This window comes from Lactuca sativa, chromosome 4 (genome assembly GCF_002870075.4).
Source record: "Lactuca sativa cultivar Salinas chromosome 4, Lsat_Salinas_v11, whole genome shotgun sequence".
Lineage (NCBI taxonomy): Eukaryota > Viridiplantae > Streptophyta > Magnoliopsida > Asterales > Asteraceae > Lactuca > Lactuca sativa.
In genome coordinates, this window is record NC_056626.2 from 179,962,524 (window position 1) to 179,980,247 (window position 17,724).

Sequence of the window (17,724 nt, forward strand, 5' to 3'; positions counted from 1 at the left end):
TGAAAAAAAAAATTATTTGAAAAATTGGAGTGTTACAAGTTGTTATCAGAGCCTTGGTTTGAGCGGTTTGGATGTATTCTTGGGTATGTCTGGACTCAAGCTGAGGATTTGAGGAATTTTTATAAAAATAAATGATTTTCTAAACGAGTGAAAGATATTAAGAGGAAACGAGATGAAGCAATGTATACAATCAGCCAGAGCCCGAACAGTAATTTTGCAAAATACCCTTACTTGTTATATTATGTGATGATATACTTATGAAATATTAGAGCTGCATGCTAGATGGTAGGCTAGGTATTTCAAGAATTTAGAGCTAGAGTTTCCTGATTCATGATGCCTTAGCCTAGGAGGACGTTATTGATTGACATTATCTTCTATTTGCCCTGTGTGTGTGTGTGATGAGTAGGGGTACATGACATGAATCTTTGAGAGATAATTTTGAGTAAAAGAGTAATCTAGGAGGGATACCTATATGTTTACTTCAGGAATCTATTGAGAAGTAGTTTTCGATCCATGAGAGATAGAGTACTTGTGAATTAGGATCCTAGGAAGAGGACATGGGGTGACTATGGGTTGGTGTGGAAGGTGGTATTGGGCCCGTACTACTGAAAGCACCAGATCTGTATGCGACCCAAGTAAGAACCTTAGGATACTAAGGAGCATGTAGGGGTGGGTAATCGTGTGTGCGCTTTAGCCAGTCCCTGATGATTCCTGTGTTTATGTTATAAAGAGTCTATGGTGATTACTCGCAACAACCCCCGAGGGGGGTGGGGGACTACTAGTGACGATGAGATCCGCAGGATCATTACTTAGGAGGTGGCCATACCTATCAGGGAGGCCATTCCAAAGATGTTCATGTCTATTAAGATCATTTTGATTGAGACTTTTGATGAGCGATATGATGCTGTCATAGAGGTTGCTGCTGCCGCAGCCACCGCAACCATTGCATCTGCGAGGCCACACGGGGGTGATTCGTTGTTTTTTCGAAAGTTCAACAACACGAACCCACCGGAGTTTGACGAGACCCAAGACCTGATTTCTGCTATGAGATGGATTTCTGACATCGAGGGATGTTTCTATACTTTTTCATACCCAGAGCACCTAAGAGTTCGGTTTTTAGTGAACCAACTTTGCTTGGGAGCAAAGGACTAGTGGAAGTTGGTGACGACTGTTTTAACTCCTGCAGACCATGCTGCATTGACTTGGGAGAGGTTTACCCAATTATTTAGAGATTAATGTGTTCCCTAGCTGGAGAGGGAACAATTGGCCCATGAGTTTCTGTCTTTCAAGCAGAAGACGGAAACAATGATAGAGATTACGAGGATCTTTCAAGAGAGGGTGTTGTTCTGCCTTGACCACGTGTCTACGGAGCAGCCACGTGTGAACCGATACATGAGAATTTTGAATTGAACCAATACTCGACACCACGACATAGGACTAGGCCCACAACATAGTAAAATAAATTTTCCATATGATTTTACTCATGTTCAAACTCACAATGTGGGCTATATAAACATCGATGGGGGGGGGGGGGGGGGGAGGGGGTGCAGTTTTATATCTGACTTCAAACACTAAACTATACTTTTCAACACTTGCATGAAGGAAAGAAGTAAGCGCACACTTCGATTTTGTACTAAATTTCCTCAAATTTTCCTTGATTTTCGTGTTTAACCTCATATTTCGATAAGATATCCATTCCTTAATTGTGTTAATTTCTTCTAATTCTAGGCATTTATAGTTAGGGTGTGTGTTAAATCCTAAATGTCGAAATTAGTTCATTCAAATGCGATTTAGGTGCTGCAATTTACTTGAAAGTACATAGAATCAAGTTTTAAACAACCCCAAACTTAGATTATGTGTCTAAATTGCTATGAAAATGACCAATGAACAGATTGACTTCGTTCTGACATCACGACGTGGTCTTCGTGACCATGACATGAATACTTGGGTGCTAGTTTTTCTGTTATGTTTTAATTTCATAACTGTTTGGTGGTTTTGTTGATTTTTCTTTTTGTTAATATTTTAGGTATTATGAGACCGAGGCTTGCAATTCTGGAAGAACAAGAACATACTGATGTGCATAGTATACATCCACTATATCGATGACCACAAAATATTTTGTAATCAATGCTCAACAATTATTTAAATATATTGGGATAGTTAGATAATTGGGAGTTCGCGTTAGCACCCGTGATCGATTAGTCTTGGCATAGTGGGGTTGGCATGGTGATGGAAATGGAGCAGTATTGGACCAAGCTCTATGTAGAAGACGGGTTCACTTTCCAATGCAATGGATATTGTAATTTATTTTCCATTCATGAACCTGTTTAACGAGAGTTCTCCGTTAAGTTCTTTGCCACATTTATTTGTTAAGAACGGACAACCGACCCATATTTTAACTGGTCACTTTCATTTAGATTGGGAGGTGTTTATCGAGAGTGTAGCATGGGTGAGTTTGCTTGGCAAATGGGGTTGTACACAAAAGCGGAAACACAATCACCATATTTTTTCTTATTTTTACAAGGTTGTGTTTGGGACTTCACCATGGATTGTTTGATGTGCAATTTTGGAGATCTATTTTCAATCACGAGTATAGTTCATGTAATGTTTGTGAAGTATAGATTTGGTCACCCATCTGTCGGTTCTTACACCACCGGATCACCTTCACTATAAATCACAAACATCATGGTGACAAGGTGCCTTCCAAAAAAATTTTCTATCTTTGGAGCATCATTACTCCGGGAGTTTTTTGTGACCTTCCTTACATGTTAGTAAATTTTTTGGGGTGTAGGAGGTAAATTCTCGGCCAGTTAGTCCTATTACTGGTGGACATTAGGTTACTCGACTCGCTCGTTCATATGGGATTTTGAGTCCTAACTTTATTTAGAATCTAACAAGTTTCAAAGATTTGGATTTGACGAATCAATTTTTGAGTCTTATGTGAGTTTTGGTGAATGTTGGTGGGGGTATATAATACTCTCGGAAGATAATGAACAACAAATTGGTCAACATGGGGAGAAACCGAGGTAAAGAGGAAGGAGGAATGTAAGAGATCATGGAAAAAGTGGCCAACAACAAAAACCATCTCAACAATTGGAGGTTAGGGTAACAAACGACGAATTCCAAAGTCGGGGTTGTACTTATTTGGATAATCTCTTTGACGGTGTCAATTATCATATTCAAGCAATCGATGTATTATTTTCACAACTTAACGTTAAGCAACCACCGACCATGCCACCTTATTACCCTTATATTATGACATAAGAGGAGTTATGCTCGAAACAAGGAGACGGAGCCGAGACAAGTGGAGCGAGAGATGACGATGATGATTATTGATATTTATCCGTTTATTTTTGGTCGTTTTTATTTTCTTAGTTATTTTGGTGTTTTTCATTTTATTTTGTGATTTTTTATTTTTAATTGGTATGTTTTAAAACTTGGAATAGAATTGTGTGATGGTTGTTTTCTACTTTCACCACAAATTTTTGTCTTGTTACTGATTTATTAGAATATCAAGAGAGGAAAAATGAGAGAATAAAGAAAGTGAGAGAAACTGTGTATTTTAATGTTACGAGTCGAAGCCCATAATTCTTAATAAGTTTGGGGTGATTTCCATGTGCGAAAAGAGATTAGAGAAAGAGAGGCTCCAGAAAAATAGATGTTTTAGAAGAGTGTTAATCCATTTAGAAGGTCAATTGCACATCACCTAAATGGAAGAAGTATTGCAAATCTAATTTCTGATGCACCCAATTTTCACAACGTGATTTTTACTCACCACATTGTGACCTCGATGTCATCACTATTCAGAATTCAATTTATATCGACACCAAGTCGTGAATTCTTTAGCCACGTCGTGGTAGCAAAAAATTGCATTTTTATTCTACTCTTTCAACCTTACAATGTAGTGTATGCCTTCCCACATTGAGATGTTTTGCTTTGAAGATCTTATGAACCACACTATTCGATGATAAAAGTTTCTAATTCACATCTTGTCGACACATTCACATGTATTAATGGAGTCGAAGTTCCAATCACACACTCAAGGTGTTTAAGTTTGCCACACACGTTCAGAAGTCAATCTCGCCACCACTAACCAGTGGAGTACTTTCCTTTTTCTCCCTTTTATTTTTTTAAATTATTTTATTCATACAATGAGGTCATTGTTTAAAATAAGTGTGAGGTAGGGGGTCAAAAAAGGAAAATTGCTAGAAATTTTAAAAATAAAAAATAGATTTGGAATAGTAATCTTAAAATTAAGTCAAGAAATAATTAAAAGCTTAAATTGATAGAGTTGCATGTGATGATCCAATGTGAGCTCAAATGTTTAATTGAGCCAACATATGTTATAGTATATTTTTGGCTTTCCAATTTTTAGTGAAAAGCCATGAGACATGAAAGATAATCATGTAGTTTATATGAAATAATAATTTTTGCAGCCTGTACCTGAGATCTATCCACGAGAGGTAATATTGTCATTGAACTTAGACTTATACATCTGACCAATAAATATTTAAGTTAAGCTCGCTTGCTTAAACATATATGATTTAAGCGAAAAAAGGGAGATATTAAAAAAAACAAGAGAGAAAATTACAAAAAAAAAGATGTAAGAATTTTGGAGCTATCAAAATATGAAGATCAAAAGATCAAAAATTCTTAAGAATAAAAAAGTTGAAGATACCAAAAATCAAACTAAAAGGTGGTGAATTCAAAGAAATCAAAGAGTAATATTAAAGAAGAGAGGAATTCCATAGAGCTCCATTGTGGTATCAAAATCGTAATTTTTCTAGAGCATGTATGATTAGGTAGCTTAACAAAAAATACCTTGAGGTTAAGAAAGATTTCTGAGGATGGACTCGGATGGTTAAAAAAATGAGTGTCGTATAAGCTAAGGCGTGAAGTTTCATAAGGATTGTGAGTATTTAGGATTGGAAAGTTTTTAGGAACCTTAGGCGCAAATATACGCATTGAGGTCTTCGTAAAATGGTTGAGTTCAAATGGAATGTCTTGTGGGATATTGGTGATGAAAGTTTAAATTAAATAAATTAGTTTTGCTTGGGGGAAAGCAAAACATAAGTGCGGGGTATTTTGATATTTCCATATTTATACACATTTTAGGCAATATTTTAATACATTTTAAGTAATATTTTGGTTAATTGCAATGATATGCGATACTTATTGAATTAAATTGTATTTTGCAGCCAAATGGAACACTCTTGAAGAATATGGACCAGAATTGACAAGGATTGGAAGTTTAGAGATTGAAAGTTAAAAAAGGAAAATTCCTACGAAAAACCAAGATCACGATGTGGCAACTCAAGCCCATAACATGAAGAGGTTATTTTAGAAGATTACAATGTGGGAAGTCAGAAGCCTTACCTGATATAGATTTTTCTGAAGGTCACGGCATAAGACCCTATTTCACATCATGAGCTACATCTTTTATGAAAATATAAATAGCCTCTTGCCTTATCGAACGAGGGGCTTTTGGGAGGAGAAATAATTTGAGATATCCGATTTTAGAGGTCAGAGAAGTGCACAAAAAGTACCTTTGAAGGAGAAATTGCTTGATGATTAAGAAATTGAAGAACAAGTCATCACATCAGTTTGATTTACTTTAATCATGTCGGTTTATGTTGAACTTATGTTTTTCTTTTCATCCATGAGTAGCTGAACTTATTTGATTTTGTTTAGCTAGATGAATCTTTGACTCTATGGCTTAGTTTATTAATTTATTGATTCTATAAGTTGCTTTTGAGCATGTGTTTGATTATCATTACGTAGCATGTTAACGTTTGTTACTTTGTTGCTTAAATTCAAGTTAAGTATAGCTTAATGACCATTAAATTACATGAACTTGATTACCTAGTGATTTAGTGTAACGCCCTATTCTGAATCGTTTTTTAATGCAGGATGGTGACCCGAAGACCAATTATCATCAGGCTTAGGGCCTTTGTGGAAAAGAGATTTAGACCCATTTGAGTGTGGGTATGGTAATTTGGGGCGATCCAGGAATGTCAGTTTGTATTTTTGAGTCAACGGGTATTTCGATAAAGTAGCAGTTCGGGATTTTATGGAATTTAGATTTTTGTTCGAGGGGTTTTAAGGAATGTATGAGTTGATAGAAGTGTAGAGCTTCTCTTTATCTTTTCGTGGACATAAGGATCGTTGGAAACATATTTTGAAGGAAGAAGTTATGGCCTTTGGAAGTTTTAGTGGTTTTAGGGTGAAACCAGGCACGTGGGGTGTACACAAGTGTACGTAGGGCATACATGTACTAAGGCTAGTACACGGGGCATACAATGGTGTACGCTAGGCGTACTGAGTAGTATTATCACGGATGCTCTAAGGAGCACACTGGGTATACGAGAAGTATCTTGGGCATACTCCAATCAGACCCAAACCCAATTTTTAGGTCTTGGACCTTATTTAAGCTACTTATCTCATCACCTAACCCTAATATCTTCATGGGAGACTAACAAGAATCAAAAGAATGTTACAAAACCTCTATGAAATCTATCACCAAACCCCAGAAAGCATAGCAATTAAGGCAAGGGGCACAACATGTTCTAGAGACAAAGGAACAAGATATATAGGAAGTGCCCCTGGGCATCAAGGATCCTGAAGCTAAAGTCCTTATAAGAACCTCAATGCCAGAGTAGATCGAGCAAGATCTACTAAATTTCTTAAGAATCAGAAGCAAGACATTCATATGGAAACACAAATATATGACAGGTGTACACAAGTGTGTTATTACTCTTAAACTTAATATTGACCCTTCCTTTAGACCACTACACCAAAAAAGAAGGAAATTTGCACCCGAAAGAAATCAATCATCCAAGAGGAGGTAGAGAAGCTCCTCAAAATAGGAATGATCAAGGAAGTGAAATTCCCAAAATAGCTAGCTGACATTGTTATTATACAAAAGAAAAACGGAAAATGTAGAGTGTGTATAGATTACACGGATCTCAATATGACTTGTCTTAAGGATCCTTTCCTTCTACCACATATTGACTCTATGATAGATGTGACGGCTGGCCATGAACTCCAAACCTTCATAGATGCTTCAACAAGATTCCAACAATTCCAAATGGAATCATCAGACCAAGAAGATACTGCATTTATAACACCAACGGGTATATATTGTTACACCATAATGCCTTTTGGCCTAAAAAATGTAGGTGTGACATATGAAAGATTGGAGAATCGGATGTTTAATGACAAACTAAGGGACACCATGTAGGTTTATATCAACGACATGGTAGTGATGTTAGTGAAAGACGAAAATCACCTTAGAGACTTCAAGGAAGCATTTGATATTCTAGACGAGTATAATTTGAAGTTGAACCCACTCAAATGTCAATTTGGAATGAAGTTAGGCAAGTTCCTTGGATATATGGTGACCAAGAGAGGGATAGAAGCAAGCTTAGAACAAATAAAAGCAATCATGTAACTAAGATCCCCATCTTTAACAAAGTACATCCAAATGCTAATCGGAAGAGTATCTCAGCACTCAACAAGTTCATTTCAAGATCCTTAGAATGGTGAAAGCCCTTTTATGATATCTTGAAAAGAAACAAGAGATTCGAATAGAAGGAGGAAGACGAGAAAGCCTTCAAGGAGCTGAAAAAATACCTAGGCTCTGTCCCGCTACTAGTAAAATTTATAGATGGAGAACCACTTATCTCTACCTCTCGACATCCTCAAACGTGGTAAGTGTCATTCTGATCAAGGATCTTAACGAAGACCAACATCCTATCTATTATGTAAGTAAAAGTCTCCTGGATCCTGAAACCAGGTACCCTGACCTCGAAAAATTAATTTTTGCCTTAGTAACTGCTTCTACCAAATTAAGACACTACTTTGAAACACACACTATACATGTAAAAACTAACTATCCTATAAAGAATGTCATGAGAAAACCAGAATTGTCAGGAAGGATGGCAAAATGGTCGATGAAATTAAGCACATTTTACATCAGCTACGACCAAAGATTCGCCATAAAATCACAATCATTAGTAGACTTTGTGTCTGAAAACAGTGATGATCACAAAACGAAGTAGACATGGAAGCTAGGCGACTCCTACAAGATGAACACTCTGGAAGATGGACACTATTCACAGATGGAGTTTCATATCAGAAAGGAATAGGCCTTGAAATCATACTGATGTCACCATAGGGGGACATCATACCCCAGGTAGTTAGTTGTGAATTCAACACTATAACAAAGAAAATTACGAAGCACTCATCATGAGACTACAATTAGCTAAGTATCTTCAAATCAAGGATCTTCTGGTATTTGTTGATTATTTATTACTAACCAATCACTACAATGGATCTTATGCAGTGAAAGGTGAAAAATTAGCATTATACCTAGAGATCCTCAAAAAATTAGCTTCTGATTCCAAAAAATTTATTCTAACTCAAGTTCCCAGAGAAGAAAACACAAAAGCAGATGCATTAGCCAATTTAGGATCCTCCATTAGGATCCCACTAGAAATGAAGATTCCTATAACTCACATAATAACCCCAGCCATAGAAACCCTCTCCAACGAATCCGAAAATCCTAAGAATCCGACAAGCGTAGTAGCTATAGAAGATCCTGACCCTAGAATCGTTCCTCAAAGGGATCCTGACGAATAGGATCCTTAAAGAAGTACACAATCATAGATGCAACCTGTTATGGAGCATCTCCAAAATGGCACCATCTCGATAGGAGAAAAAATTGAAAGAGCATTTAGGACAAGTTTCTCAAGATTCGTGTTTATCCAAGGTAAACTTTAAAAAAAATCCATGGCAGGACCATACCTAAGATGCTTGGAAGATCTTGAAGTTGAAGAAGACTTAAAGGATATATACAAAGGAGATTTTGGCAATCACACCGGGGTCAGATCCTTATGATCCAAAATAATACGAATAGGATACTACTGGCCAACCATGAAGGAAGACTACTTTCGACATGCTCAAAAGTGTGAAGCTTGCCAAAGACACAACAACTTCCTACATTAACCGACAGGACCTCTACATCCAATTATCTCCGCATGTCCGGTTATGAAGTGGGGGATGGATATTGTAGGAAAATTTCCATTAGCCCTAGGAGGAAAAGTCTTCATGTTGGTGATGACTGATTACTTCTCCAAATGGATCGAAGCTGAAGATTTCGTCCAGTTAAGAGACAAAGAGGTAGTATCATTTATTAAACCAAATATCTTGACCAAGTTCAGGATCCAGGTTGAAATCATATGTGACAAATGATCCCAATTTATTAGCAAAAGAACAAGAGACTTGTACACAAGTTGGGGGATTAAAATGATAATGTCCAATCCTATTCATACCGAAGCTAATGGCCAAGCGAATTCCAACAACAAAATCATTGTTAACAACTTAAGGAAAAGGTTGGACAAAAGGAAGGGAAGATGGGAAGAAGAACTTCCTTTCGTCTTGTGGTTGAATAGAACCACTTCCAAAGTGGTCTCAGGTCAGACGCCCTATTCCTTGGTGTTTGGGACATAAGCAGTAATCCCTACTGAAGAGTGATCCCAATGACAAGATACTTGCTGCAAGACCAAGAGAGTAATGACAGGATCCTAGCACAAGATCTTGACACTATTGACGAGCTGAAGGATCTCGCCAAAATATGCATTGTTGCCCATCAGGAAAGAATCACCAAGGCTTACAATAGGAATACAGGGTCAGGAGGTCTCAAATAGTAGACTTGGTATTGAGGAAAACGTTCCAAAACACTAAGGCTCCTAGTGCATGAAAATTGGCTCCCAAATGGGAAGGACCATAACTTGTAGATATTGAAGCAAGAAAAGGAGCATACTGGCTAGCAACACTTGAAGGAGATGTTCTACCAAGATCCTGGAATGCCATACACCTCAAAGCATACGCCATGTAAGTAGGTTTGAGTGATCCACAACAAAACCAAGGTGCACATGTTCTTTTTCATAAAATTTTATTATTATTGATTCTCTCCTAGAATATATTACTAACTTATGCATCAGAGGGCGTTAGCTAGACTAATGCCCACCGTTAGCTAACATTTTCCATGCAGAACGACATATAGTTAAGGATGCTAAAAAGTTGTAACATCCCGACTCCTAGGTATAATATTTAATTATTTACGTTCTTTACTTCAGATGAACTCGACGAGTTAGGTGCCCCACCTCACCAATTAGAGGAGTTACTGACCACGTGATTTTTAGACTCTACTCGTCAAGCTAGAGGACCCCAACTCGATGAGTAGGTGCTAAGTGAGAAAACCCTAATTTTTAGGGTTAGTGTCCTAGATAAAGTATCTTAAGCCTTTATATCCGCCTCCCTTGTCACCTTAGAGCACTTGAGAAACGCTAGACCAGTTCCACTCGTTGTGTGTGTGTATGTGTGTGTGTGTAAGAGAGAGAGAGAGACTAATTTGAGTGTTCTTGTGTGTTTTTGGATGGAGATTTGGAGAGCAAAATGGATTGGATCGAGGAGGGACTGTTTGCTCAAGTGTTCTTCAGTGATTAGCTTAGGTTGGAGGTAAAAAGCTTCCATCTTGATCATTTATTTTGTTAGATCTCACTCTAGGGAGTTTTAGGGTTTTCTCCTATCCATCTTTTAGTCATGTAGTCACTTGAGCATGTCATGAGACTGAAACCTCATATCTGGACTGTAAGAGGTCTTATGAGCCCAAAGATCTAAGCTTTATTAAGCTAGAGGCGAGCTTTTATGCTTCTAACCCTATATAGAGCTTATGTCGCCATTTCGAGCCCTAGATGCCATGCATGGACGTAAAACTTGTAGTTTTACGTGGTATTTCAGCCTTGGGAGGCTAGATATAGAGTTTGGGACCTTAATTTTACATAGAATCATCTAAATGAGAAACTGGTTAGGGGACTCGACGAGTGCATGAGTCAACTCGATGAGCCAGTTAGGGTTTTCCCGATGGACCATACACGCTACAACTCAGCGAGTTGATGAGACAATTCGACGAGTTGAGTTGGATTTTCCCGATATTCTGAGAGAAAATGAATGGACTCGACGAGTTTAGTCAACATGGACTGTTGACTGGAGCGTTGACTTTTAGGGTTTGGTCAACTGTGGACTTTAGAGACCATGGAGGTGTAAAATGTTAATTTCACCCTTTTTGAGATTTAGTGGAGAAGTTAGCTTAGCATATCAAGTAGTTATTACAATTTGCTTATTAGAGATAATTGTATCATGTTAGCGGAGAGGCTTATTATTTGTGTGTGTGTTATTTTGGGGAACTGACTAAGATTCGTGTTTAACGTGTTGTGTGTTATGTGTTTCAGCTACTTCTTAGGATTACAGTCAGGCGCCAGCTTGATTGTACACATCTGTTGAGACTATGTTTGAGGATTTTGGGATTCTATCATTTATTTTGTGGGTTTTGTATGACATTTGAGATAATTGTGGTTTTGAGAAATATGACATGAGTTTTTATGTGTTTTAAGAATGAAAATTTGTGGTTGAAATGTTTGAGTGTTACAAGTTGGTATCAGAGCCTTGGTTTGAGGGATTCGGGTGTACTCTCGGGTACGTTCGGACTTAAACTGAGGATTTGATAATTTTTTTCTAAAAAGAAATGATTTTATAAAAAAAATGAGTAAGAGTTTCAAAGAAAAAACGAGGCGGAGCAGTGTATATAATTAGCCAGAGCCCGAATAGTGATTTCCCAAAAATACCATTATTTATTTATATTATGAGATATTAGAACTGCATGATACAAAATAGGCTAGTTATTTAAGATATTATGGCTAGAGTTGCTTGATTCATGATGCCTTAACCTTGGGTATGCTATTGATTAGTTTTATCTGCTAATTGTTGTGTTTGTTTACTGAGTAGGGAGAAACATAGCAGTTATTTTTAGAGAGTTTGAGTAATCTAGGAGAGATACCTAGATGAGCATTGAGGAATCTACCGAGAGAGTAGTTGAGATCTGTGAGGGATAGAGTACTATGAGTTAGGATCCTGAGAGGAGGACTTAAGATGACTATACGTTGGTGTGGATGCTAGTATTGGGCCCGTACTACTAAAAACACTGGATCTTTATACGACCCAAGTAAGAATCTTAGGATGCTAAGGAGCGTGTAGGGATGGGTAATCGAGTGAGTATGTGTATTAAGCTAGTCTCTGATGATCTTGTGTTTATATTTTAGAGACACTATGGTGATTACCTGTAGCAACCACGAGGGTAGTGGTGCTAGTGACAAGGAGATCCGGCGGATCATTCATGAGGAGGTGGCCACAGCTATCCAAGAGGCCATACAAGAGATGTTTGGGTCTATTACAACCACGGTTATTTAGACATTCGATGAGCGATACACAACTATTATGAAGGCTGTTGTTGTTGCAACCACCGTTGCCATAGTTGTAGCTAGGCCACAGGGAGGTGACTCGTTGTTATTTTGTGAGTTCAACAATATGACGCCACCAGATTTTGATGGTATGCAGGATCGGATAGCTGCCATGAGATGGATCTCTAAGATTGAGAGGTGTTTTTATACGTTTTCATGTCTATAGCATCTTAGAGTCCTGTTCGTGCTGAACTAGCTTCGATTGGGACCGAAGGACTGGTGGAAGTTTGTGACAACTGATATTACCCTTGTAGATCATGCTACAGTGACTTGGGAGAGGTTCACCAAGTTGTTTCGAGATTAGTATGTTCCCGAGGTGGAGAGGTAACATTTGGCATGGGATTTTCTGTCTCTCAAGCAAAAGACAAAGCCAGTGACTAAGATTACGAGGATGTGCCGTGAGAGGGCATTGTTTTGCCACGAGGACGTGTCCACTAAGTAGGAACGTGTGAGTCGGTATTGGAGAATCCTGAGGAGAGACATTCGAGAGTTCGTGGTGAACTCGTCTTATTAGACATTGGCTGAGTTGCAGACTAATGTTAGGAGAAAAGAGATTGAGTTGGAGATTTAGAGCAGGGAGGAGGGAGAGGAGTAGGGGAGAGATAATAGACTTAAATAGTTGCAGCCGGCGGCGAAGCGGGCTAAGACCGCTGATTTGAGGGGTCTTGTCGAGTAGAGATTTGCTACAAATGTGGCAAGGAGGGGCATATGGGGTGGGACTTCCCCAAGGGATTTTCTGTTTGCTTTCACTACAACCAGACGGGCCATTGGAAGGCTGGGTGTCTACAGCTCACCCACAAATCAGCCTAGACTGCTACTCCTGTTGGTTTACGTGTTACTGATAGCCGGCTGGGGAAGGCGAAGTCTCTGAGGGCTTGTGGGAGAGCATTTCACTTAACAGCAGAAGAGGTCCGCTCCACGCTTGATATCGTTCCTGGTACGTATCTCCTTATTTTATGTTGTTTTGAGATTTGTTTATGCTTACATTATGTTCTGTATAGGTACTTTTCTTATGAGTTATGTGCCTGCTTTGGTGTTATTTGACTCGAGTGCGAGTCAATCTTTTATGTCCTTGTCCGTTTGTCTTCACATTAGTGTTAGACACGAGGCCTTGACTCGATCATTGCGGTTTTCTGTAGCTGACGAGCATGCATTTTTTGCCACTGATGTATTTTGGGGATGTTTATTAGAGATTTTCAGTGTTGATTTCCCGATACATCTGGTGTCGATAGCGATGGGTGATGTATGTGTCATAGTGGACATGGATTGGTTGAGTCGGTTTGGAGCTGTGATTGACTATGAGTGTCACATGGTAACCATATGAGACCCAAGTGGGGGAGTGCTTACGGTGTATGGCGAGGGTGTCAGATCTGGATCAGCTTTCTGTTCTGCTGCTAGGGTGAGGAGAGTTTACGGCGGGGATGTATGGGATATTGAGCATAAGTAACGGATATGAGAGTTGCCACATATAGACTGAGTTCTATTTATGACCTTCCGATTGTGTGTGAGTTCCAGGATGTATTCCACCAGGAGTTACCGGGTGTGCTTTCCGAGAGGAAGGTGGAGTTTAAGACCAATTTAGTTTTGGGTGCGACACCTATTGCTAAGGCACCTTATCGCCTTACGCCGCTCGAGATGAAAGAGTTATCCTCACAACTCCAGGAGCTACTGGGGAAGGGTTTCATTAGACCTTGTAGCTCAGCGTGGAGAGCCCCGATCCTTTTTGTCATGAAGAAGGATGGTTCACACCAGATGTGTATCGACTACTGGGAATTGAACAAGCTGATAGTCAAGAACCATTATCCACTACCGAGGTTTGATGATTTATTCAATCAGTTATAAGGGGGCATCTTGGTTTTACAATATTGATTTGAGATATAGGTATCATCAGATGAGAGTTTGCAAGGAGGATATCAAGAAGACGACCTTTCGAATCGTTATGGGCACTACCATTTTGTGGTGATGCCCTTCAGACTCACCAAGGCACCGACAACGTTCATGGATCTCATTAACCGGGTGTGCAGGCCCATGTTGGATCGGTCGGTGATCGTGTTCATCAATGATATTATGGTAGACTCGAGGTCCAGAGAGCAGCACGAGGAACATCTTCGAGGGATTCTTGGAGTATTGAGGTTGGAGAGGCATTACATCAAATTCTCCATGTGTGATTTCTGGTTACGAGGGGTCTAGTTCCTAGGGCCCCTCGTTAATCAGAATGGGATTTTGGTCGACCTGACCAAGATTAAGGCAGTTATGCGATGGGAGGTACCGAGGTCCCCATCCGAGATTAGGAGTTTTCTTGGCATGGCACGCTACTACTACATATTTATTAGAGATTTCTCTAAGATTGTTATTCCTCTTACCAGATTGACCAGGAACAATGTTACTTTTTCAGAGGAACCCAAGCAGTAGGCCTCATTTGAGACTCTTCGCCAGAGATTGCACGAAGCTCCAGCGTTACCCTTCCCGAGAGAGTGGTGGACTTCGTAGTTTACTGTGAGACATCTATATAAGGGATAGGTGTGGCGTTGATGTAGACGAGGCACGTGATAGCATATGCATCGTGGAAGTTGAAGCCTCATGAGATGAGGTATCCCACCCACGATTTGGAGTTGGGGGCGGCGGTGTTCGCCCTCAAGATCTAGTGTCACTATCTCTATGGTGTCAGGTGTACCATACATACGGACCGTAAGAGCCTGAAGTACCTTTTGGATCAGCCCAACCTAAATCTGAGACAGAGGAGGTGGTTGGATGTAGTGAAATACATCGACCGTGAGATCTTGTATCACCATGGCAAAGCTAATGTGGTAGCCGATACCCTGAGTCGTAGAGCAGTGAGTGCTCTGATACGAGATATATGCATGAGGATGTTGGTGATGACTCCAGTCTTAGATACCATCCGAGAGGCACAAGTGGTAGCAGCGAAATCAGAGAACCATAAGAGAGAGCGGGCGATCAGATAGATTTACGATTTTGGGATGGATAGTCAGGTCCTATGACTTTCCATGAGCGGATTTAGGTGTCGTATACAAGCGGAGCTTGGCGTATTTTTATGGAGAAGGCCAATCGGTCAATATTTTCGACCCATCCGGGAGCCACCAAGATGTATTTGGATTTGAAGAGGGATTACTGGTGGCCCTGCATAAAGAGAGATATGGCATGAGTACTTCAGAGATGTTTGAGCTATCCTCAGGTTAAGTCGGAGCACCAGCATCCACTTGGCCTGTTGCAGCCTCTAGAGATTCCCCGGTGGAGGTGGGAATAGATTTCCATGGATTTTATCACCAAATTACCGAGGACTGCGTGGGGTGTCAACGCGAGATGGGTGATTGTAGACCGTTTGACGAAGAGTGCCCTAAATATAGGGGTCCCTAAAGGGGGTGATCCAGTTATGTTTGGAGATTTTGTCCTCCTAAAGGTATACCCATTGAAGCAGATGATCCATTACAGGAAACGGGGCAAGGTGGGCCATAGGTATATAGGTCCCTTCAGGGTGATAGCACGAGTAGGTAAGATAGCTTATCTATTGGAGCTTCCTGCAGAGTTGAGCCAAATTCATAACACCTTCCGCGTGTTCGAGTTGAGGAAGTGTGTAGCCGATGAGAGGCAGTGGTTCCTTTAGAGGAAATTTAGGTTGATAAAAGCCTGAACTACATCGAGAGGCCGATAGTGATCTTGGATAGGAAGGTGAAGGTCTTAAGGAATAACGAGGTGCCCCTGGTGTAGGTCTAGTGGCAACATCGGAAGGGATCCGAGTGGACTTGGGAGTCGGAGTCCAAAATGTGACACCAGTACCAAGAGTTGTTTCTAGAAGACGACTTCGAGGGTGATGTCTTATTCTAGTGGGGGAGAATTGTAACATCCCGACTCCCAGTTGTAATATTTAATTATTTACATTCTTTATTTCAGAGGAACTCGATGAGCTGGATGCCCCAACTCGCCGAGGGGAGGAGTTATGGGCCGTGTTGTTTTTAGAGTCTACTCGATGAGTTGGAGGACCCAACTAAACAAGTAGGTGATGAGTGAGAAAACCCTAATTTCAGGGTTTGTGTCCTATTTAAAGGACCTTAAGCCTTTATATATGCCTGCCTTGTCACCTTAGAGCTCTGTGAGAAATCCTAGACCAGTTACACTTGTTTTGTGTGTGTGTGTGTGTGAGAGAGAGAGAGAGAGAGAGAGACTAATTTCAGTGTTCTTGTGTGTTTTTGGAAGGAGATTTTGAGAGTACCGCAGATTTGATCAAAGAGGGGATGATGGATCAAGTGTCCTTCAATGATTAGATTCTGTTGGAGCTAAAAAGCTACCATCTTAATCATTTCTTTTGTTAGATATCATTCTTGGGAGCTTTAGGGTTTTCCCCCCATCCATTTTTTGGTCATTTAGTCACTTGAGAATGTCATGAGATTGAAACCTCAGATCTGGACTGTAGGAGGTCTTATAATCCTAAAGATCCAAGTTTTATTGAACTATAGACAAGTTTTTTATGCATCGAACCCTATATAGAGCTTATGTTGGCATTTCGAGCCCTAGATGTCATGAATGGACTCAAAGCTTGCAGCTTTACATGGTATTTCAGCCTTGGGAGGCTAGATGTAGAGTTTGGGACCTTAATTCTACATAGAATCGTTTGAATGAGAAACTGGTTAAGGGGACTTGGCGAGTGCATGATTCAACTCGACGAGTCAGCTAGGGTTTTCCCCGATGGACTGTACGTTCTACAACTCGACGAGTTGATGAGACAACTCGACGAGTTGAGTTGGATTTTCTCTATATTTCCAGAGAAAACGAAGGAACTTGACGAGTTGCTTGGGTGCATTCGACGAGTTTAGTCAGCATGGACTGTTGACTGGAGCGTTAACTTTTAGGGTTTGGTCAATTGTGAACTTTAGAGACCATGGAGGAGTAAAATGGTCTTTACACCCTTTCTGAGATTTTGTGAAGTTAACATAGCATATAAGGTGGTTATTACAATTTGCTTATTAGAGATAATTATATTACGTAGGCCGAGTCTAGACTGTTCGTGGGGTGCTAGATCTACTTGCTTACTTCCAAGGTGAGTCTTCTCACTATACTTACCTAAGTGGTAATGTTGAGTGACCGGAGGGTCCTATGTGCTTATATTGAGTTATGTAATATTATACATTTTGTCTTTGTGATATATGTTATGTTGTTATGTGATTTACAGAGATCGGACCGGAGGGTCCAAATTGAGTTGTGAGACTGGAGAGTCCTCACTGAGATATAGGACTCGAGGGTCCGACCTGATCTGTGAGACCGGAGGGTCCTCACTGAGACACATGACCTAAGAGTCCAAGCCGAGCTGTGAGACTAGAGGGTCTTCACCGAGACGCGTGAGACCGGAGTG